This window comes from Melospiza georgiana, chromosome 10 (genome assembly GCF_028018845.1).
Source record: "Melospiza georgiana isolate bMelGeo1 chromosome 10, bMelGeo1.pri, whole genome shotgun sequence".
NCBI classification, from domain to species: domain Eukaryota; kingdom Metazoa; phylum Chordata; class Aves; order Passeriformes; family Passerellidae; genus Melospiza; species Melospiza georgiana.
The window spans coordinates 16,160,108-16,185,474 of record NC_080439.1 but is presented as its reverse complement, the minus strand read 5'-3'; positions in this window follow the sequence as shown (position 1 = coordinate 16,185,474).

Here is a 25,367-nt window from a genome sequence, read left to right as displayed (position 1 = left end):
CCTGTTGTCCAGATCACTCTCTGATGGGAAGAGTCTAACAACTGGTAAATATTTTCTGCATTGCCCATGACTGTGTTTAGACTCTCCTTGCGCACATTTTTTAGTCCTTTCTCATCTCTAGCTTCCAGAGAACTCCCTGTACAGTTTCAAGCTTTGGGAATATACATGGTCTCCAACCATGGACGGTTGTGCAGCAGCCAAAGCATGTCCAATCACTCTCCAGACAGCGTGGTGGGAGCTTTCTGGAGGATAAGTCAGCTGTGGCAAAGTAGAATGACTCAGCCATAGTTTTAACCACTAAGAATTGTACAGCTACGTTTTTCAGACAAGAAAAGCTAGACAGTAAATCAGATGCATTTTTAAACCACAGAACAGAATGAAAATGGTGGTTATGATACAAGCTGTTTTATCACCCTAGCAATTTTCCAGTGGTCTCAACTATAATTTTAGTAAATCCAGCTGTGGTGTTTAGTAAAAAAAAAAAAAAAAAAAAAAAAGTGGGGTTTTGGGGTTTTTTTGCCTTTTAATTTTTTTTTCTTTAATTGACTGACTTTTCACACACTGTAAAAGATATGGGGTGAATGGGAAAGGTTGATTCATTTCTCTGAATGCTTTATCTGCCTCTTTAAACACAATATTTTGTTGTCCCTTTGTCCTGAAGTTGGCAATTTTTCTGTAACAATCTGTATCTTGTGGTCTAAACCAGCCTTATTCCAGCAAAGGGAGGCAGATTGGCATCTTTGAACTAGAGACATAGATGTAGCAAGGTTGTTTTTTTATAATCCCAGAGCATACTTTTTACAAGCCTGCTCTTTAATTGTGGTGAACATGGTGGCCAGCCTCCCTTCAGAGTGCTCTTCCAGGGAGCACATCTTTTTATTTTTGGCTGGGAAATGAGAGGGTGGCCTGGCAGGGAACAGCATTGCTGGAACTCACCCGTCCCTGCCAGCAGTGGCTCTCAGATGTTGGTAGGATTTTTTCTGAAGCCATGATAGCCTAAGAGAATAAGACAGGCAGGATCTGTGGGCAGAATTAATCATTTTTATTAGATTGATATTCTTGGAAAAAGATATATTTCCAGGCACTCAGCCCATCTTCATGTATGACGTTGTGTTCTGCATGGTCTGCCATGGGTTGAGTGCCTGCCATTTACTTTGCTTTTCCCAGCTTTCTTTTTTCCCCCTGTTCTTCTAATAAAAGCTATTACCTCTTCCTGCAAATGCTGACTCTATAATATTGAGCCTTCAGCCAGTGGCAGAAACTGAACTGATCTGGATTGCTTCATCACAAACCTGAGGTGGAACAAGTCAGAGTTGGCCCATCCTGAAATGAGGAAGAGTGTGTTTCTATATTCCTAAGTCCAGGATTGATTTCTCACTGTATGCTCTGCCCATGCCAAAGGCCCTGCAGGGTAACAGAGGCTGTAATTGAAAGAATGAGGTTATTGGGCAATATGGACCTAGAGAGGTTTGCTAGAACAGTCCTTAGCTGCTTGAAAACATTTTAGACAGATTTGGGAGTTTTTTCCCCCTTTTCCTTGACACTAGTTGTTGTTTTACAACAGGTCCCTCCATCAATTTCTTGCACATTCATACTGGAGCTGAACAATGACAGAATGCTATAGAAGTAATGACTTGAAGTACCTTTTTCTTAAAACTCCTAACAGTTTAACCAATACCTACTAGAAACACCAACGTGCATATTACAATGATTTCTTAACTTCTCAATATGACTATATGAATATCCAAAGTATGCCTGGAAAGTACAAATAGTATTATTTTTATAATTTGCCTCTTCTTAATTCAGTACATTTTCCCATATGATTCTTTCCTGAACAGCAAAATCTAATGAAATGAACTTTAATTGTGTATGTCTAATTTGGCTCTGCAGAAACCTTGCAATGCATTTGCCAGGTGTTTCTGCTCATGGTCAGCCACTCCTCACTCTGGTATATAATCCTTAGGAGATTAATGAGAAGTTTCTTGAAAGGTATTCCTTTCCTGGGTCCTTGTTTGGGCCTGCTAAAAGACCTCTCACTAATTATCAAAGGGTCATGCAATCCTGCTGATTACAGTGTAAAATGTTACACCTGTGAAATGTTCTGCCAGATAAAAGTCTCCCAAGTATAACTGAATGTATCAGTGTCAAAGTCAGCTTTGTCTATGATGAAGTAAAAAGCTTTGTGTCATGTGCAATATTTCTTTAAGTGTGTCCACAGCTTGCCACTTAAATTAACCACACCCAGCTGTGTGTGCCAACCTCAGCACCTGTGGCCACTTAGGAGCCCTGGAGTTAGGCTTGTTAAGGCTGATGAGGTTCAGCTGTTCTGGGAGTGTTCCCCTCACCCGGGCACTGCACAAAAGGAGCTCAGAGAGTACCTGGGGCTGCTTTTGGCTTGGAGTGAGTGTGCAACCAACATGGGTGCCTTGGAGGTGAGGGGGGCTGGCAAAGTTTTGTGGTGTAGCTTAGAAGAATATCACAGGTGTGTTTCTCTTAAATGTGGTAAGCTAAAAATCTCCATTACTAAGGCATCTTTCTTTCCTCTTTTAGAGAGGGCAGCAGTTGTGGACTGAGAACCAAGTAACTATTTCCAGAACAAAGGAGACATGTCTTAAAGTACCTGGAAAGCTGTGAGTAAAGGTAAGTCAGAGACCTTTCAAGGTGTCTTCCTATCTAAAAGCCAGTATTACATGTATCTACACTTTAGATTTAGTATTCATTGAGGGGTGTATGTAGTAAGCGTCTTAATGTCTTTTGCTTGGAGTATCAGTAACAAGGAGGTCTCCTAGGGAAACAAATTTTATCATTACTGTCTGTACTTGTCAGAAGGACACAGAGTTGGGGTTTTTTGGTATATTTCTTGTGTTTCTGGCTTATTTTGCTTTGGATCCCTCCCTACTTAGTTCAGAACTCAAAGGATTTTAAAGCTATCAGTTCTCAGTTGTGGTGTGTCCATTTAACAAAATACATTACAGGTGTAAAAAAAAGTTAAAAATACTGTTCTTGAAAAGGAAAAAAGCTTAAAAAATAGTATTGAAAAACAAGCTTACTCTAAGGTCATTCTGATAGTCTTTCAAAAATAAGAGAATCTCTGAAACCTTAAAATTATTTATTATTAATAGAAATAAGCTCTGCAATTGTAAGTCTCAAATAGAACCAGACTTGCTACAGGTTAGCTGAGGGCAGCATATCTGTGGGAGAATGTCCAAAGAAAAGTGAGGGAGCAGGGGAAGGGTCTAGAGCATGAGTCTGATGAGGATCAGCTGAGGGATCTGGAGAAATAAAGGGTGGAAGAGAACCATGGAGCTGTCTACAGCTACCAGAGAGGTGAGATGGAGTTTGGTCTGTTCTCCTCCTTAACAAGTGGTAGAGCAACAGGAAATGGCCTCAGATTGCACCAGAGGAGGTTTAGATTGGGTATTAGGAAACCTTTCCTTTTGGGAAGGGTTGTTAAGCCCTAGAATAGGCTGCCCAGGGATGTGGTGGAGTCCCTATCCCTGGAGGTATTTAAGACATGTAGCTGTGGAACTTTGGGATGTGGTTTAGTGGTGGACTTGGCAATCCTATGTTAACAGTTAGGATTGATGATGCTAAAATTTTTTCCAACCTAAATAATTCTATGAATCTAATGAAACCTTCATTATTTGACCATGTGAGTATTATATGGTAATTCACAAAAGTGGTGCTCTTATTCAGTTGATCAAGTTGAAGGGAATTGCTAATGTTATGGCTGTTTATACCATCAAATATCTCTCAGCTGTGTAGGCTGTTCCATGGCTCCTTTCATCAAGACTTAATCTGTGGTTTATAACTCACAGTAATGACTCAGATTTCTGGTGGTTTCCCCATTGCATCTGGAGGAAGCATTACTTTAAGGTAAAGCCTTAATTATTTATAGCAGTAGAAAGTCCTAAAAGTGACTTAATTTTTTCCAGCTTAGCATAATACTGCATCTTTCTAGTTGCTTCTGTATAGCTTGTCCCTGTACATATTAATGAGGCAAGCTTTTTTGTGAAAAAGAAACTTCACAGAAATTTTGGAAGAAGAAATCAAGTTAGAAATTTTCTCTTACTAACAGGTTTAGGGCTCTTCTAGTCACAAGAACAAGATTGTACTGATGAGTTTGGCCTTTTTATTTCAAAATGTGTGGAAATTCTCATACAAGCATTGGGGTTTGAATGGCTTCAGTACTTTATTTATTTTTGCACATGAATAAATAAGAGACTGAGAAATGTGAATGCTAAATGAAGCTCAAAATTATAGGGGACAAATTAACAGTATAGCAGAAAAAAAGTGGAAAGGAGATCTCTAACAGCTAATGATTTAGCTGTTATCACAGTTCCTAGTACTCTGCTGGCCTTCAGGGTAACTTTTATGCTTATGTTTTTACACCCAGAGTTGAGAGAGTCTGCTCAGCAGGGGAGGAGAGTCAGGTCTCTTTTGTTCTGGTCCATCACAGCCTCACCTAGATGTCTAATGGGCTGCCAGTAGCACTGTTGAAACTGTATTTGAGAAAGGCAGAGACACCTACTAGAGCAGGTGTTTTCCCTGTGCCCTGTACACAGCAGAAACCCAAAACCTGTGATAGTTATGCAATGCATCAAATATGAAGAAGTGCCTTGCCAACTCTAGTGCCTGAGGCATGGGTTTCATTAGGCATACCATCTTCACAGAGTGCCTAGCTTCTAACTGTAAATGCTAGTAATTAAATAATCCAGATTTTTAATGACAGCCTTGAACTTAGTTGCCCTGGATCTTGATCTCATATTGTTTCAGTTTTAGAACAGAAATCCCCTAACCCCATTTGCTCTAGTAATTGCCTTATCAATAGGAGCAGTAACCATCTTGGGTGGCCATGCATCTGGCATGTAATATTGTATGAAGACTGTAAAACAGTTAAAAAGATGGAGCTCTTCAGTGCATAGTTGGAATCTGCATAGCCAAGGTATTCAGAAAGTGTGTCACATCTGTAAAATGTCTTTGTCTTCAGTGATTCTCTAGTGCTAGTTGTTTTGGTCTTTTTCTCAAATGCAATGCAGTCACCTTGGATCCTGAAGTCTACGTTACAAACTGTGAAAAAGAGCTAAGTCTCAAATAGTTATTAATCAGTCAGAATAAATATTTTATAAAATTTGAGTTGATTTGTCTCCCTACTGCTATGAAATGATTTATGCATGCAACTAATTTTCAATGGTCCCTGAGCCTTGTGCAGTGTTGCTGTGTGTAATAACTGCCTTGGCCTAGGCAGTGAACTGATGCACAGGCCAGAGGAAAACTTTGTGCATAGCCAATCCTCTCCATTTAAAACAGCAAAAGCCAGCTCAGCTGGAATACATCCACATATATGTGTGTATATAAATAACTGCAAGTATAGCACACACTGTATAAACAGCTGAAGAGAAATCACTGAGCTCCCCAACAGAACCAGAGAGAAGAAAAAGTAGGGTACACAAATCTGTGGGGAGTTGAGAAGGGACTGCTTTCTTCAGTTTCCTGGGAGACAATTTGACATCGAAACAGAAGAAACCCTGGCTCCAGCAAAGGAATGGGTTAGTGGGTGCTCTTTGGAGTCCTTGTTCCCACGCATAAGCTTTCACAAGTTTTAGGGCTTATTTAACTGTATGCCACTTCTAAACAGCATCAAGTAGAACTAATTACTTGTTTATATTTATTTATTTTCCAACAATACAGACTTTACTGGCAAACAACTTCTTTCCTCTCAAAACTGACTTTGTAAGAGTGGATTAAAAAAATTACAAAAGTTCATGGTTTTGTTTTTAAGGGGATTTTTCTAATGTTCTCAGGCCTAAAAGGCAGAATTAAGCTAAAAATGACACACCCAAATATGAAGTTTAGATAAAACTGGATGTTCTAAAAATACTTTAAGTCGGTCTTGCTCCTTTTAACTTAATGGTAGTTACAAGAAATTTTTGTTTGATAACAAACTGAATTCTGAGTCACATCCACTATTAAATTTGTATTGCATCAGGTATTTTCATCTCGTCAGTGGGAATTATGTTCTAAGATTTCTATAGTCATCTTAAATTGCCTATGTGTTTTCAATTATTCTGTTATGAAACTTCTCTATAAGTAAATTTTAATGGTTTCATGAGGATGCAGGGTTCTGAGGGTTTGCTCACTAAATACAAAAGTAAGAAAGAATCTTGGTGTTGTAAAAATTATATGGCCCCTTTCGGTATGAAGTTTCAGAAAGGATGCATTAAAAATGAGAGTAAATGCAGAGAACTACAAAATTAATTAGGCTATAAGGACATGCTGTGTATTGAAAGATGTCTACTTGGTTCATTAACTTCTCCAAGTAAAGGTTAAGATGCTACTTAACAGTGGTCAAGTGTCTTTGTAGGGAGAAATTATAGAGCGCTCTTATATTCAGCTGTTAAAGATAGAGGAATCTAATAGTGAAAAGTGAAGCTATGTAAATTCGTACCAGAGATAAGGCAGTCTCTTATCAGTAAGGGTTATTCATCACTGGAACAGCTTACCTAGACATGTAATAATTTCACCTCCATTTAGTGTATGAATGAACATCTTTCTAAAAGAGATGCTATAACTCAAAAGCAAATTATGGTCTTGAAGCATAAATTATTGGGTGAGGTTCACTGGCCTGTGTTATGCAGGAGACCAGACTGTGTTTCTTAACAGTACTTTTTTGCCTTACACTTTGTGACAAAGTAGCTGCCAGCAGGATTATTTGGAGGTATAAATCCATCTTAAGTGTACATCCCTATTGAGCTTGGTGAGTTTTGTAAGCACACTTTATGGATCAGGCAAAGAAATTATTGTCCACAAGCACTTGACTGGCACTGTGAGTAGGAAAAACTTAGTGTTATGGGTTTTCTAAATGCCTCCTTGTAGTCAATCCCAATCCATTAGAACAGTAATGGTAGGAAAATCTCTGTTGTTATCAGCCTTGTTTTCTTAATTCCACTGAACTATCTAGTGAAATCCTAGTAAGGCTGCTGGCATATTTACAGCTAGCTGCAAAACTATTACAGGCTGATGGAATCTGAAGGACAGCTTGTGATATCAGAAGAAAACACCAGATGTTACAGGCAGGCAAATGTAATAAATTAACTGACATAGTTACAATTGATGGAGTAATAGCCCAAATTCACAGACATTTTAATAATGGTTGATATATAAATATGCTTACTGCAATCAATTGGGTTATTCACATTGTCTAGTTACTTGCAGAAGCCTTGTTTCTTATCCTGCCTAAATAAGAGATTAGACCTTATATAAGCTTGTACAGGTCTGCTGTATGTTTAACACCCTATCTCAGCAGACTCTTAATGCTGGCACAAAGGTCCCTGTACTGGTGGTGAACACTTCTGGAATCAGAGCTCAGTTGTAGCTGTATTTTTTGTAAACAAAGAGGACTAGGGGTACTGCCTCTCGGTGGTAGACCAGCAGCTTTCACCAGCTAAAGATACAGAGGTCTCTTTAGGGAAAAATTGTTGGCCCTGAGTGTGACTTTTCCCTTAAAAAAGGACCTCGAAGGACACCATGTTCTCTTCAAGGTCAAACTGACATGAGCAAAAAAAGTCTAGATGAGTTACAGGAAAAAAAACTATTGTGGTCTTTGTACAGACTCCTTATAGGAGCATGCCAGGTTTGACATCATGGAATTCAAAACAAAATCTGACTCTTATTAACTGTAATTAAAATATGCTATTTGTGTCAGCTAAGTACATAATGCCCTTAAAAGATTATTATCTTGGGATCTGTCAAGGTTGAACTGTCTCTATGGTAAAATCTGAGAACATATTTCAAAACTGACTAGATTTTTATGAAAATCCATTAAATCTTAGTAATTCAACACATCCTTGTTGTCAACTTCCACTGAAAATACTTATGTATTTCACTAAAATTATTGTAGTCTATCTGGCAGGAGTCATATGCTCTGGTTTAATTTGTGACTACCTTAGCTGTGTATTTAATAGCTACCTGTAGGACGGTCATACAGAACAGCCTCAGTTCATGTTTTTGTAAAGGTAGATTTGAACTGACTTTCCTGGAAAGCTGGTGTAGGGCCAGCTGTTCCTTCTCAGCTGGGTGATATTAGTGAGTGCTCTGGACCCTGTCAGGGTTTGCTCCTTTTTTTCTGTGGTGTCTGCAAGGTGGAGCCCAGGGCTGGGCAGGAATGGGGTTGCCAGGCCCACTTGTGACTGCTGCTCTCCCTGCTTGCCCCATTCCTGAGGGCTGGCTGTGAGTCCTTCTGCAGCATGTGGTAGGGACAGGCCATGGCTGGGAACAAATAAAGTTAGGAGTGAGGCAGGGCTTTTTTTGTGGCTCGAGGACTTCCCTTGCTGCTGGAGCTCTGCACAGGCTGGATGAGTCCCTGCCAATGCCTGCATTGTGCTCAGCTTGCACTGCTGAGCAGGGAAAGCTTTATCCTATCCTGGACAAACCCAGAAGGGCAGCACCAGTACCATGGGTGGGAAGGTGTGGTTGTGTGTGGTAGTTTTTGACCAGTACATTGTGGCTGTGAGAGCCCAAGGGTGTGTTTGAACTGCTCTTGTCTTGACTGTTGTAGGTGTAAGTAGCCTCTAATATGGTTCCCTTTCTTACTTGACTTGGTTTTATAAAAAAGGGTAAAAATTTACTTCTAAATGAATCCTCAGGATAATCTGTAGTCTGAAGCTCATATCATTCAAAGCTGAGAACAATTTACATCTATTCAAAGCCAATTCTGAGTGCATTCCTACTACTTCCTTTAAGAACCATTGTGGGAGTTTCTGTAACTAATTTAGAAGCAATAACTGCATTGATAGATGGTGTTCAAATGTTCTTGAAATGCTTAGGAACGGGGATCAATTCCTGCAGCAGTGTTAGAATGTTGGCCAGGGCATTTTTATTGAAAAGCATAGAATATTCCTGGACTGGGCTGCAGTTGACTCATTTATTCCATGATGGAAAGTGGCCTTTTGAGAATGGAAACCAGAGTTGCAAAAGACAGATTTCCTAATTAGCTCTTTTACTAAACCCTACACTAGGCTACAAGTCATGGCTTGTGGCAGCATTCTAAGGTGTAGTTTGACTTGCTAAAATTGCCTATAGGGACAGTCGGAAAAGTAATTTTACTGTGGATGAGCTCCTTTGTCCTAGGAAGGAAATTATCAGTGAGTTAGAAGAATGTCCATGTGGCTGTGTGCTCTTAAAATACTCTCATGGCAGCCTTAAAGTTTTCATTGACAACATCTTTAATAGTGCAGTTTCTCTCCTACTTCCTTTTTAAATCCTGGTAAGGCATTGCAAAAATTTTAACAACTCAAAGGATTGAAATTGTGTTTGAAAAGCTGGCTAATGTGGGTTTGATATTATTTCACGTAACCAAAATAGTTACCTGCACATAGTGGCAAGTGCTCAGAAACACAAACCAGACTGAGGCAAGCAAAGCATTGCTGTGGACTTTGATGTAAATAGAACATTTGGAATAAGTGTGCCCTTTCTAGACCAAGCAATTATTCAGCTTTTTTTTCTAATAACTTTTTTATTAAACTCATTCTTATAGATGGAAAAAAATCTGTGTGTAATGTACAATAGTTCTCAGAAGATATTCTATCCCAAGTGTGTTTAATAATGCTGATTGTTGCATTACACATTTGGAGGACAAATGACTCCTTGCAGTGAGTTTCTACAACATCCAGTGCAGCCATACAGGGCAGGTTTGCAATGTTAGAGTGAATGAAGGTGCAAAGCATTATTAAAGAAAAAATAACATCACAAATAACTAATGATGATTAGTTATTAAAGAAGAAATTGTGCTTAGTGGGTATATGATCCTATTGGTGCTATAAGTGTGTTCACAGTCACTTCCTTACCTGCTTTCTGGAGAGATGGGGGGAGAGGAACAGTTAGAATTATCTGCTTGACAGCCATGTGGGAAGAGGAAAATCTATTACCTTTTGTTACTGTCATCATTCTGTTATAATGGGGATCAGTGCCCACTTTAAAGAAAAAAATCTAAATTCATGAGTTTGCTTAGCATCTTAAAAGACCTAATTCATGGGTTATTTCAGCATCTGACAAAATGAGGATTGAAGTGAAAAGAAAGGCAATCCAGTTTAAGAAACAATTTCTAGAAACACAGCCTTGCAGTCACTGAAGCCAAGGGCAGCATGTTAGTTTTATCTCTGCAGAAGGAGAATGAGGCAGCTGGTTTTTGACAGAGAAGGATAGGGGGTTTTATTATTATGTAGAAATTTGGTGAGAATTAGATAAAGTTTTGAGCTGTCAATTTAAACAGTTGTCACTTTAAAAATATAATTATAATAACGCAGTTCTTTAGATTAATTGAGAGTTGAACAGGTATACACTATGAACTGAAAAAAATTGTCATTGAAAATTCTGAAAAGGTGAAGGGGTAAACTTTTGACTCTTTGGGATGGGATGTAAATATTGTCTGAAAACCAAGAACCATTTCTTTCCCCCACTCCAGCTGATCATTCTTATAATCTGGTGGCCACAGAGGAGGGTAACCCTTACCCTGTGACACATAAAAGATCAATAGAGCAAAGTGACTATTTTATGGAATTTGTGCTTGCAATTGGCTGCAATTCCCTGATCCTGCTTTATGGATAAGCTACGTGCACAATCCTATACTGTTAAATTTTATTTTTTTTTGGAAGAAAAATACTCTTTACCTACTGACTTGTATCTATGGGTTTACTTTTTTTTTTCTTGTCTAGAATTCAAGTTAACTTTGACCACCCAACATCCATAGTGAGTGGTATCAGATCTAGTGCAGAACTCTTCTTTGAGACACTCTTCTCTCCTGACAGAGAGCAGCTGACAGCTGCTCTCTGGATATGATTTTCAAACCATTTCAAAATCCTTACTAAAGTCAGGGCATGACATCTACTGCTTCTCCTCTGCCCACAGCACCTGTTATCTGAAAGAAATAATGTCAAATCAACCCATTCCCTTCTGTTACATTGTAACGTCCATTGTGGACGTGTCAAATGTCATGTTATCATCTAAGTATTTCTAAGGAGTCCAAGTATTTTTCTGCATGTTGAAGTTAAGCCAGCTGGGATATTTTCTTTCAGCATCCTGTCTCTGCTAAAACATCTGTTGATATAACTGAGTACAGCTGCAATAGCATTCATGTTACAAGGTATCTACAAGTTTCACAGCCAACTATGGGAATCTTTAGACACAGTGATGGATGGTTGTGACAGCAGCAGTAACTCACTGTGACTGACTCATTCTCAAGTCCTTACAGCTACTTCATGTCTAAAACTTACTGCAAGGGCCTGAACTTACAGGCTCTGAGATTCAACCTTGCTCTGAAGCAGCAGGTGCTTGCTATAACTAGGTGTGGAACAAAGCCTAAGCAAAAGCTTGGTGCTGGTAGAACATGATTTGCTTTACTGAAAGCCTACTGTAAGTTTTTAATTGCATATATAAATCATCTGAACTAAGAAATGTTTCTTTAAGACTATCTTCTCCCTTAACCTCTGGTTTAGTGTGTGAAAACTTAAAATACTCTGTTTTCTGAATTAATTATTGTCAACTTCTAAAATAAATGGTAAAACAATGGCAAAGTTGCCTCTCATGTTAAAGTAAAAATGCTTTCCTATTAAGATTCAAAATTCTGTGTTTCATTAAATAGCAGCTGTATCTTATGTTATATACAGGCAAGCTAACTCCATGCTTGCCTAAAAGATTTCCATCTTTTGTTTATATAGAGGTGCTAGAAATGCCTGGAAATATATTACAAAGCTGTGAGAGGAGGGGAATTTAATAATACCATCTATATGCTATAATACTTGTCAAATAAGTATTGTATCAGATAAGGTTTCTAACTAATTTAATCTATAGCTCATCTGATCTGGCTTCCTAATTGAAGTGATATTTAAGATTGCACCAATTTGTGAGTAGAACTGGATTCTGTTCAACTGTCAGGAGTAGTGTGTTAAAATAACCTGCTTCATACTAATTTTTAAAACACAATATCTGGGTAATTTGAAATTCAGTGAAGGTGCTGTTAGTTATACACACTTGTCTGTTAAAATCTAAGCCTCAGTAAAATGGCTTAGATCATTTAAGAAAAATGAAACAGTTATAGTAAAAAAATACTGAAAATATGACAGGCTGTGGGTGAATATCTAGAGCCAATTCCAGCTCTTGGATATGCTTGTGACTTCCGATCATGCACATTAGGGAGCAGAATTTGGGCCAAACTGTAAGTATTTAACTAGAAAGTTGGATATAGAGAGGTATGAAAACAATAAAAGAACAGCTGGCAAACATATTCTGTAAAACAGATTGAAAATCAATTTAAAGACAATACACTTAAAGAAAAAACCTTAATTCTTGCATTCATTTTTTGAGTCTGTTTTTAAAGGAAATTTGAACACAGGGGAAAAATTAAATACCCTTAAACACTTTGAGAAGGAGGGTGATGTCATGTTCCAATTCATCTACATCAGTATAGCTGGTTCAAATATCAGGCTTCCAGCTCATAAACTACACTCTGAGAATAGGCCCACAGGAGAGGAAGCAGTTGAGAAGAAACTGGAAATGGAAAGCAAAAGTCTGATATGTAAATTGCTTGTACAGGTGACTTACTATAATAGAAGGCATTTGTTGCTTAGCAGCAAAAACTATAAAAAACAGTAGCATTCTTACAAATTGTTATAGAACTTGAGGGTAGGATGAAAAAGATTGGCCAGCTGACAATGATTGCAGGAAAGGTCAATTATTCTGAAATCATTAAAAAATGAAGAGCCCAGAAGTGAAAAATATTGAGAAGATAGTATATGATTTATGTAGCTTCATTGATTAACAAAAATGGGCTTTCAGTCACTTTCATGGAGGATGTAGCAGTCAGTACTTCAGGACAAAATCAGACAGTGTTACTCTTGATTGGATTCCTTGCATTCAAAACCCCTGTGAAAATCAGTGTTTTGATCAGTTATGTTTTGGTTGTTCTCTCTATTCCTTAATGAAGGGGACATAGATTAACAGAGCAATGCAATGGCATTTTCTGTTTAGGTTCATTACACTTCTCATTGTGCTTTCACATCTTTTTGCCTTCGTGAGTGCTGCTGAGCATCAAGATGCACTTTCCACATAACTATTTATATAGAATCCAATGTAATTTTCATGTTATATCTAATTAAGCAACAATGAATTAGGGTTATTTTCCTTGCATATACAATCCTACTTTGAATTTTTCTTACTGCTTTCTTGCTTATATGATATAATGAAATTGTATACATTTCTCAGTCAGTTTGATACCTCCACTTTTATTATGTAACTTTCCTTACTCTTGAATATTTCAGTTTCTGAGAGGATTTTACATAGATCCTCTAGCAGTTGTTTCTTTTAGAGCCCTTAATGCTTCTTGCAGTTTCAGGAATACCATTAGATGAGGCTTTGATCTCTCAGTGACTCTTAGACTTGAGCAGTGTAATAACCCTTTTTAAAAAACACCCTCAACTCTTACACATGACATTAGTATGTAAACTAATTTTGTTCCTTACTGTTGTTTCAACCACTTGGACATGTAACAAAGATTAAATCTCCTGTTCTAAATATTTCTGGGTCCTTTTTGGAACATTCATGAAAACTGATGTCCTACTACTTGTTTTGGCTGTAGTGTGGATTTAGGTAACAAGTGAGGAAAAACAGGTTGGTGTCATATCATTGATGTTACTTAAACATTAAATCTTGCCTCAGTAATTCAGCAAAAAGGAATCTACCCTTCTGTGTTTTACAACATAACTAAGAGTCTTGAGGACTTCCATCTTTCTTACCTAACTTTTGTTGCCCCCCCTCTCTCTTCAGCTGTGGGCCTTGCTACAGCTTTGGCACACTAACTCTTGTTTAAGGTGAGGGGGAGCACTTTAAAAACACCTCTTACCCAAGCCACACAGGAGAACATTGTCTGTCTGAGAACCAATACCCTGTGCAGACAAAGGGAGAAGCAGTGCATCAGCAGGCCTTGGTGTTCAGAGTGGCAACTAGAAGGAAGGAACATGGAGTCTAGTGATGACTTTATTTGTATAGGAATGATTGTTTCTATTAATCTCCTGAATATGAGTTGTCATGCTTTGACAGCACATGTAATTACAGTTTCTTACATATAGAACTAAAAAATTATATTATAGGTTTTTTTTAGTGTTAGGAACAGTTTATCTTTTCCTTGGATTTTTTAGCAGTTTCCCATTCAACATGTTCAACTTCACCCTTAAGTAACTCTTCCTTTGGCTTGCTAAGAGATAGCTCTGCTTTATTTCTTTCATGGCATAAGTTTGCTAATGTTGAAGTCTAATAGGCAAACTCAGATGTTATGTCAAAGCACTGTAAAAAGGCTTGCTAAAATGATCATGGCATTTTAAGTGTTATGTCCAGCAGCAAAATAATATTTCTGCTATGATCACTTGGAATTTGTGATTTTCCTCCTAGGAAGTGAATTTTCAGCAGATGGAGCTCTGTTTGTTTCTTACCTCCATGAAGACTGAAATTAGAAAGTTATCACCTTTATCAAGGTCTAATTTCTTTAATTTGTCTGCCAGCATATACATCTGCATTGTATTACCCACTGTCAGTTTTCCATGGTTTCTGCACACAGCTTAAGCAGTTAAATTAATTGGCAAGTAATCAAAGTCTTACCCATGTTAACGTTTTCTTGTAACTATCTTATCTTATTTGGTAGTGAAACAAGAAATCTGATGGCTAATCATCTTGATTTGTGAAGGTGAAAACATAGCAGTATCTGCTTTTAATCCTAGATTTTGCAATGGGAAAAACTTTATTTGAGCTATGGCTTCAGGCAGGGGAAGATACCTCCCTAACAAAGCTGTAGTCAATGCAATTGAACTCGAGGGAAAATAGTTGCATTTGTGAGTGGGCGATGGCTCTTTGCTGCCAGGCTGCACAGCATTGCTGCAGGGCTGGGTGCAGACACCAACTACTGGCATTTGTGGCCCAAAAATACCCTTCCTTTCCTTGTTGCTCTCTTTTCTGAGCCACAAGCACTTGGCAGCAGGTCAGAGGCTGTGGTGGCACACAGTCCCCTGAGCACTAGCAAGGTGTGATGCAGCAAGCAGCTTTGCCAAAGGACTGAGCCAGGACCGTGCCCTGGCATGTGCTGCTCTCCTTATGAAGGTTTGTGCAGAGCATGGAATGATGTGAAAGAACCCAGCTCTGGGTTTGGGATATGCCTCTACCCCAGCTGAATTCTCTCCTGTCAGGATGATCTGTGCACTGTAAAAAACAAAAGTCATAGTACTGAATGCCTAGTCAATGTCCATGATAGAGTGGACTCTTGGTTAGGTTTTATTAAATCTGATTAAGCAAATAAAAATATCTATAGCTGCTCTGTATTTTCCTGCTAATACAATCTTGTTGGAAGGAATGTTTATGAGCCAGGAGACTTTTTGTATGTTGCTTTAAGGATGTAAGTTGATCTACTTGAATTCGGCCATCAAAATGGCTGTAAGTGACTTTAGGTTAAGAACAAGAATGCTTATTGAAGAGCAGAGCTGTGACATGCATACAGCTCTTCTTGAGAAGTGATTCTGACTTGCTTAAGAAACACAGACATGGTGGATTCATCCTTTCATAAAAGCTGAAAAACACCAGTTTCTTTGTGTTCACTTTGATTGTCCATCTCTAAATGGAAACTGATGCTGTCTGTAACCTGGATTTTTCTGCAGCCTCAGTGGACCAGGTCCTTCAGCAAGATACTTAGCCTAGTAACCAGAACTAGATTTACTCTCTTATCTGTGCAGCTTTGCAAATGTTAGTGAGGAATGTTTGCAGTAGCTCTTGTTGCCTGGTACTAGTGATGCTGCTCACTTCACAGGTCTGGAGTATTCCGGAACAGGCGCTATAAAATACAAAGTACATAAAAATGAGTCCCTAAACAAGTACATTAAAAAATCTCCCTAGAAGAGATTAAAATAATGGAAGGATTCATTAAAAGATGTGATTAGCTTTAATAGTTAAAAGACAGTATGATGTCTTCAACATATAAGATACCAGCTGAAGCCTGCCTTGTGAAGTTGATGTGTTGGTACTTGGGAACTAAATGATTTTCAATAAAGCCAACTCAAACTTTTTTAATCTCAGCTGAGGTCTATTATTGAGCATTCAACTGGAAAGAAGGCACACAGAGCCCTTCTCTTCTCCTTCCATTCTCCAACTCTAAAGGATTAAAGTAATCTCTCCTATGATAGTGAGTGTAGAGAAAGCATTTTCCTGCCTGGCCCTTCTCAGGGTCCCAAGGGAAAGCATGCTCTTTGCAGGAATAAGACACTTCCCTTCTGGCAGTCTCCCCCTGCCTCTCTTTTGACCACTTAAGCTTCTATGAGCCATACTTGGTCCCTTAATGAATTCAAAGGTAAAGTCTAAGCTTATCAGGAATAACATTTCCTGTAATGTACTTGAAAATGCCTATCTTCACGTACTGCAGTCAGCATCCCTACTCTTGCTTTATACTTGTGCAGCTGAGACAATGGTGCATTTTCCTCTTTTGGTGTTGTTTTATGTAAGCTGTAAAAGTTCAAGAAAGTGTTAAGTGAAAATTCCTGTCTGAGATGCTGAGAAAATAGCTCATCAGCACCAAAATTTTTAGTTGCATAGTCCATTTTGTTTGGGCCATATTACAGCCGTTTAACAATCAAGCAATCTAGGTTTAAAAATTAGTTCCAGTTTCAGCCCATGCTTACTTATAACTCTGTCAGCAGCTGCTTGTAAATCAGGCAAGACTGAAGTGAATTTTGATGCTAAGATGAAAACACTCCCTTTAAATAGAAAAATTAACATCTGTCAGCAAAGTTATAACTTCTAAAGCCATTTTATTTTATTTCTTAAGCTAACTGTCTAATTTCTAAGGTTTAGTAGAACCAATTAATCAGGAAAAGTACAGGAAGATGAATGGCCATGCTGAAGGTGAACACTGCCATTCAAACAGAAATTTCTTACATGCACAGAGGTGTAAGATACTCCTTCATTGTTTATATATCCATAACGTTACTCCCCTGCTTTTCCAAATGAAGTCTCTAGCTCTTTGTAGACAGCAGTTACAAGTTAAAAGCAGCAATGATTGCTTTGAAAGTAGCACTTGGCATATGAAAACTGTCTGCTAGGTCTGCTCTTAAATGTTACAAGCTCTCAGGGCAGCCCCCACAGGAAATAGTACAAGGCTAAGAGAGTGAACAAGCTGCCCTAGAGTACCTGAGCAGAAAATATACTCTGGTAAAATGTTAACCGTCTTTATAATGGCTGTATTTAGCACTGTTTAGTTTTTTCCCTTCTGATGACAAGTGAAAGATTTTATTTCAGTCTGAATTGCACTCTTACACATATTTTGGTTTTCCTGGATGATATTTGGCTCTTTAACTTACGAACAGTTGCCTGATTAAAGATGCATTTTTTACTAAAATCCCTCAAATTTTCTGGGGGCACACCCCAAACATGAGTGGAAGTAGAATTTCATAAGTAAAATAACTGTTATTCTATCTAGAATTTACAAATTCATTTTACCTATTCTGCTATGTGCCAGTAAAACAAAAATATAGTCTGGAGTGATGCAGAAGATTTTGTGCCCACTTGTGCAAGGCAACCAGTTAGTCACTATTAGTTGTGCAAGAACAAATCCCATGTGCTTCAACAGGAAAAGCAGAGCTTGGTTTTGTGTTCTTCAGTGAAGACAGCCTAGACCTACCATGATTGAAGCCCAAAGCAAGAGGTTTTTTTATTCATTGTTTTGTTGGGGTTTTGGTTTTCATATTTTTAATTGGAGTAATGCAAATTCAAAGCCCCAGAATTACGGCTGTGTTTCTATGTAAAATGCTTCCATGGCAAAGGTCTGAAAACTAATTAAAAAAAAAAAAACACTCAAGTGAATAAAGTAAAAAGGCATCTTGCAACCACAATTTATACATTGCCAAATTGTCCCTGTGCACATGATGCAAAAATTACATGTGAAATCATTGAGGGGAGCTTAGAGCCTTCTGTGTTCACAAGCAGTTAACAGTGTGCAATGCAGTTCTAGGGCCAACTTTACCTTTGAGTCTTAAACATATTGTCATACATGACACATTTATACATGTGAGAACAGAGCTCTTGATCCTGCCAAGCACAGAGAGCTCCAGTTGTGAGCAAGGAGCTGTAGTTACAGCACACAAGTCCTACGGTCATGCAAGAAGCAGGGCAGAGCTAAGACCACACTGATACCTGGTCTCTGAGTGTGGGACAGGGGGAGGTACTGGAGCAGTTCCAGAAATGTACTGTCACCTCCTTCCTGCAGAGTCCTACTTCATGGCTGAGTGACAAAGGGAAAAAATTGTTCTTGGTCAATGAATATGAACTGTTCAGAGCTCATCTTGAGCTGATTTTTAGAATAAGCCTTTTTCCTACACAAGCATCTCCAACACCACAGTTTCACAGAGGTAGCCCAGGGCTGTGCAACCGCAGTGTCACTTTGTCTTGGGTGGTGGAGCAAAATCCAGCTTTGTTTTGTGCCACAGCTCCTGTCAGCTCGTTATGCTCCCCTGGGGCAGGGCCTGGTCTGTGGTAATATTAAACCAGGCAAGAGAGTAAAAAGAAAAAGAGTAAGCTTTTTTTAAGGAGAGCTGCTCTTCCCAATCTGCAGCCCTGGGGTGCTCCACTAAAACCTTGTGCAAAGTTTTTAATGACACTGGTTTTTCTAATGGGCACAGTGAATTCTTCAAATGGCGTTCCTGATTGCTGTCACATACTCGTGTACCAAAGCAAGCAACCACCACAATTACTAAGCACTCCAGACAACAGCAATCTGATATTAAAATAAGAATGCAAAATAGCTGGATTTTGCAGAGTATTCAGGTATGTGCATAAATCCATGAGATTTGATTTTGCAAAGGTCTTGTCTTGTTCAGATGATGTTTTTGGCATATGAATCCTGATTGTTGCATAAGGCCACAAGGGTCCACTCTGGCCATCTAGAGTAGCCTCTGACATACAGCATGACACAACATGACAGAAATCACTGCAACTGCTCTTGCCTGTGGTTGAGGCTGCATGTTTATTTTAGAGTAAGAGGTGGTGTGGAACTCTGGCCCTGCTGAAATCTTTAGAAATAACCTAACAGCCCCAGCCTTTAGAAAGGAAGAGCTTTTTCAGCTCTGTATTGTGTTAAGAAACATGATAAAAGTCAGACATAGAAGACTCTCAGTTCTTTGAAACTTTAATCTTCCAGTGTTGTGTGGGATCTACATGGTCGCATCATCTATGTAATGGTTCCTGCAATAATTTCCCTGTAGAATTTTTTTTCCCAGTAGAAAAAAAATCAAGTTGTATTTTTATAAGCTTAGGTTGGAGCCCTTGACTGTTAGATACTTTTGCTGAGGACAAGGGTTTGGAAGCAACTGACCAACCTGTCTTGCTATGCTTGGACCATCCACCTGGAAATTTGGGTGCCAAGACATTGTTCAAGAGAGCTGAACATTTTCTTATGCTTTCTTACAACTATCAATAATTTCTATATGATACAAAACTCTATATACACACAAAGTCAAGTATTTTATAATAATTGTACTCTATGCTTATGTGGTTTATAACTACTTACTATAATTTAAAAAGTATATAATCACATTGTTCATAACAAGTAGGCATGAAGAACTATCAGGGTATAAGGGAAAAAAGTTAAATAACATAAGAATCTTGGTTGTTGTAATAATTTAAGATCTGGAATTAATTTAAACTCCAAGTTGGCTACAGTGTACTTGTGAATCCTTGTTGGTGTATTATGATAAGGGACCCTGAGTATCCCCTCTGAACCCATGAGCACTGCAAGCCTCCTTGATCAGCTATTGCAGTGCTGTTAAAATATTTCAGCTACAAGGTTGAAAATCCTTCTTGTGGGAATCTTGTGTCTTGCTACATCTGTCATATGACCCAGATCTCTTCTGTTTCACTGTTATCCTTCCTCACAGTGAACATGGAGAGTGTTTAGGACTGGCAGTTGCCATCAATATAAATTGTCTCTGGAAGGCTGAGAAACAGTGATGCTCTGTTGGTAGCATTTTAACTTGTTACAGAACTTTCCCTGATAACCCTGGTTGATCATGTTGTGATATCAGCAACTTCTCACTTAAGATTATTAGAATTACATGGCTTAAATTACTATATATATATGCTGTAATCACAATTTTTCTTCCCAGAGTAAGATTAAAATCTAGCTTCAAGTCTTTAATGACAAACTCTGCTCATAATATATTTTCTATATCCTTTTTTCTTGCTTTTTCTGGCATCTGGCAGGAAATAGCTGTTCCATTTCTGAAAGTAATATTGTTCTCAAATACTGGATTACTTTATACAATCCAGTAAGAAAACTGCTTGCTTCACAATAATAGAAGACACCTTTATAGATATTAAGGATATAACTCTTGTTGAGACTAGCAACTGCTTAATGTTTGTCAGAAGTAGAGCACTGGATCGTAGAAGAAATAAGGGAAAACTGCCTTTAGATTTAAAAGTGAATCCTTAAAGAGGAAAGACATCTCGAAGCAACTGGAGATAAAACAAAAATCTTCAGACTGTAATGCAGTAAAGACTTAAAGCTGTATATGTGCAGGTGTGCACACTCAAATACATATGTGCATGTTCATTAATTTACGTATAAATTCACCTGAAGTCAGTGGAAGTTGTCAACATGGGGTAGTATCTTCAAGAAACTGTGTCATAGTACAAAACGATCAGAATTTTTTAATGTTACTGAAGAATTTAATTGTTTTATCTGGGCTCACTCATTCAGAGATATTTCTTATATTTATTGGATTAGGCACACTAACAAAGATTCATTCTCAATACGCAAGTGTCCTAGAACTATAGTATAGCCTGAAAAAAAACTCACCAATTCTGACATAAAGAAATTACTCTGAAAACACTCCTATCACATGTACAATCCAGAATAAATTATCCATTTGTCTGAAAAATACCATCTCCTTTATTCAGAAAAATGTGTGTGGCATAATTTTTCAGTGTAAAATAGGCTTTTTAGTGATTTATTAGTATCTATGAATTTAAATGAACACTTTTAGAATACTCTTTTTCTAATAAAATCACAAGTATAGCCCAGAAGAGGCCATTTGCATGAACACAGATTATGGACTCTTAGAGTGTGAGTGATGCACAGCAGAAAATAAAGTAAAAGTCACAGACCTTTCTGCTTTAGGGTAGTCATAATTCATCTGGGTCTTACACAATTCTAGTCTATCAAAAAAAAAAATGAAATTTTCTTTGGCACTGAATTCCTAAGTTACATGGGATTTTTAACCATATGAGTGAGTTTGGCCCAAGGAGACAAAAAGAAGCCCCATAGTTATCTCAGCCTAAAAGAAAACTGCAGAAAACCTACAGTCATGGCTATAATCTGGCAAGTCTTCCCCTAGGAATATGTCTTTATCACTGGAATACAGCTGAAGCTGGCTACTGTGTTTATCTAAAAAATATCCATAAGACAGTATTTAAGAAGGAAATTCTTCTTGACTTATCATGGAAAATCCCTGAGATGCAAATATGAGAATGATTTAATGTAATGGATTGTGACTACACAAGAATCAGAGAGGAGATAAAGGCAGGATCATTCAGCTTTTGCAGTACCCTGCTCATCAAGGTGTTCTTTCAAATCACTTTCCTCTTATTTCTGCAGGTAGGATATTTGAGAGTCTGATGGTGTCATGGAAGGAATGGTGTTTGATCACTGCTTACTCTTGTTACATCTGCTCATTGTGCAGCCACTGGCATGCTCTATATTCTGATGAAATAAAAACCACACAAAAAGAACTCCAACCTGGAATTACCTTAATCCTGAATCTTGAGCTTAGACTCTCAAAAAAGCAACAAAATTGAGCTGCTCCAGGGGTCGCAGGACTAAAGTCTGGTGTTCCATATTTGCCTTCTGTGTGAATTATCTTATCTCAGATGGAAAGATTTGTGAGCTGTTTTGTCACATGGCCTTTCCTGAGCACTGAGAGGGTCTTTCTCTGCCACCCATTTTCTTATTCTCATTGAATTCATAGAAACTTGATGTCTTTGGACTGTCTCTTGAAATTTTCCAGTAGGTACAAAGTTACTGGGGTAGACTGATATGCTTTATACACAAAACAAGATTGCATAAAGTTCATTCTCCTAGGAAAACAAAATAAAAAAACCTGCAGTCCTAACAATCCCTCTAAAGCAAGGCCCTGGCTTGCTGCAGTCTAGTGGCAGTCTTATCACTTGATTTCAGTGGGATCCATGTTTGGTTGCAGAACTTTATACCTAGTTGGAGCAGTACTGTGCTGTGGAATTGATAGATGTGGAACACATTTAATAACATGACACAAGCTGGCTCAATGCTTAATTGAGTTCTTATGTGAAATCAGTGGTTTTCCTTTTCTTATGCCCACAAAGAAAGTATTAATGATGTGCAGTCAGACCCTGATTTTTTTTTTTTTACTCCTGTCTCACAATGTGGACCACAATGTACAGCAGAAGTGAGAACCTCTTGCACTAAGGTGACCTGGGTTTAGATGTACTTTGTGACTGTACATGTGAAAAACTTGTTCTGAACAATGTTAAGTATGAGTCTGTGTTGCATATTTACCTATACTGTGGCTTGGAAATTAAAAATATTGGAAGTAGCAGCAAGAGGCTTGATTTAGGTCTCTTGAACAAAGGAAAACACCAAGTGCAGTTTGAAACATTTGAGTGTTAAGGATGGGGATTATAGAGAAGGACCTCAGACAGAGCTGCAGCTTTCAGGAGTAGTTGTGTGGAGCCCAGCAGGCTACTCTGCATAGGTGGCTGGCATCAGATGCTTGTAGACAGGCAAATAAGCCAGGAACCACTCATGATTCATACTTTTGTATACAGAGGTCTCAAGATTATATTTGCAGCTCTCCTCACTCCCTTTGCTCATAGCCAATTCAAGAGTAAAGGAAAGAACTTGGAACATAAAAGAGGAGTACAAAGGCAACATAGTGATATATTATTTTCATTTAGAAATAATAGCCCTCCTTTATTCATACAAAAGGTAGGAACAAATAAAATTTACTATCTTTTGTTGTATTTGGAAAGGAAAAGTCTTTTCTCTTGAAATAGAATTGAAGTGAGAAGCAAGAGCCCTTCTCTGTTTCTGAAATTTGAATACTGAAGCAGTCTGAATTCAAGAGTTTTAATAAGGGCTATTGACAGCTCACCTGTCTTTGCAGGCTATTTCCCTGTTTAAACTCAGTCTGTTGTGTTTCTCAGGCATAAAAACATAAATAGTGGCTCTTGGTCCTGCATTCACCTCAGCAAAAGTGGCTTCCCCCAAGACTGCACTGTGGCAAGCTTGCAGGGTCCCCTCATTCACTGGCTTTACACAGGGACTTGCAGAAGACATTCTGTAGTCAATTTTAGTGAAAATAGAAGCAGTTCCTCCTGGGCATAGCTGCTGACTGTCAGCAGACTTATCATCTGTACAAATGATGGTAGTGCTTTACTTGAGTTATGAGTGCAAGAAATCCCATGTAAACTTGGCCTGTTTGTCCCAAATGGAGAGAAAGAGAATGGATGGCTTTTAGTTTACAGCACTTTTACCAGAGTCCTGTACTTTAACTCAGCCTCAAGTGAAGCTTTGGTCAGCCTTTTGCCTTTCTGCTCTAGCAAATCCCTGAAAACCTCTCTACTGCAGGATATCTTCCTGTGGTGAGGCTGAGTAAGTGTCTTTGGCAAAAGCACTCAGGTCTGAGAACTAAGCACAGATCCATGAAGGGACCCAGAGGGGTGCGTGTGTCCCAGAGCAAATAGATAAGCTTGATATTTTGATGTCTGCAGGGCTACTGATAATTAAACAGAAAATGCATCTTGCAAAGGCAGCATCAACACACTGGCGACACAGAAATATCAAGGCAGCTTAGCACAGGGTTATTAAAGGACTTGTGGCAGCAGAGCAGCTAGGGCCATATGAACTCCACAGGGAACAGGCTTCCTGCAAAATGGATTAATGTCTGCTCTAAGGAGGGCTGCTTAGTGTAGCCTGAGGTACTAAATCACTTTGAAAACCAGTCTGATGTACGCACCAGCTACCTTAATGTAAGCTAACCATGGTTAAAGTGGTACAACTACCCAATGTAGACATGGCCTAAAGCAGTGCAATAAAATTCCCTTCTTTTCCAAGCCATTTGGGGTTGTGTTGGCAGGTAATATAATCCTGGAGGTGGAAAAATTACAGTATTACCAACTGAAACTGGGAGGGGAAAGTCAGTTAACAATATTGCAGAATCAGCAATTACCATACAATTCTCTCTGGTTCTGAAAAAAAATTAAAGTGAGAACACGCATCCTAAATCTTGGGAATATTTCATCCCTAAGAGCAAAGAATTTATTGTTAGCATGTGAGATATTTTTGCATAATTTATTTTGCAGTGGGTTATTCAGACCTCTGAAGTGAAGCCTGTGTCCCTTGTTTCTCACTATATACCTTATTTTTCAACATGTTTCTGTGCTAGGAATCTGCATTTGGGAGAAAAAACTTAATGTACTTCACTATATATTTATAGGTTCATAAGAATTCTAAGTGGAAGTTTAATAACTTATTTCATTTTATGGTATCAGTTTCATGATGCTTTCTGCAGGATTGTATTTTTAATTGCTTGTGCAGTTCCCTGATGGGTTGGATGTCAGGGTTGCTTGTCATTATAATAAATCAATTAAATGATTGCTATTAATGATTATATAATGTAAGGGGGGAAAGGTATTTCTAGTCCTGGGGCACGTGTGTCTAGGGATGGAGAGGTTGCTGGTGTGGTTGCTGAAGACTCCCTCCTTTGCCAAGATAGTGTCAATATATTCTCCTCTATCTTCAAACAGTAAAAAGGAGTAATAGGTTTTGGCAACATTACAGAGTGCATGGGATGTTTGCTCAGCTCCATAAGAACATGAAGATACTTGTGAATATCATAAAAAATAAAAATTTGGCCTAGGAAAAAGTAATTCATGTCCTGCCAAAGTGTGATTTGCCATTTTGAAGCAAACATGGAGTGGTTTTTTCTTATTTTCACACTTCAGAGTTAAAATTAGGACACTATGGTTCATGTGAGTGTAACAACCATATTCTGCCTGTATAATGTTCTGTATTATCAGCAAACTGTACTTACAGCAGACTCCAATGTTTATCTATTATTTTTCATTTCATAGTTCAGTTAAAACTGAATTAAAAAGCCTACACACCAGCAAGTCCAGCAGAGTACCTGCTCTGAGGTGGTCCTAGAAGCACAGATAGCTCATTGTATTGAGCTATCCATGCCAAAAAGGCTTGATGTCTCTGTGAACATGGAGCCAGAGAACAGTGTCTATTTTCTTATGAAAAATATTGATAT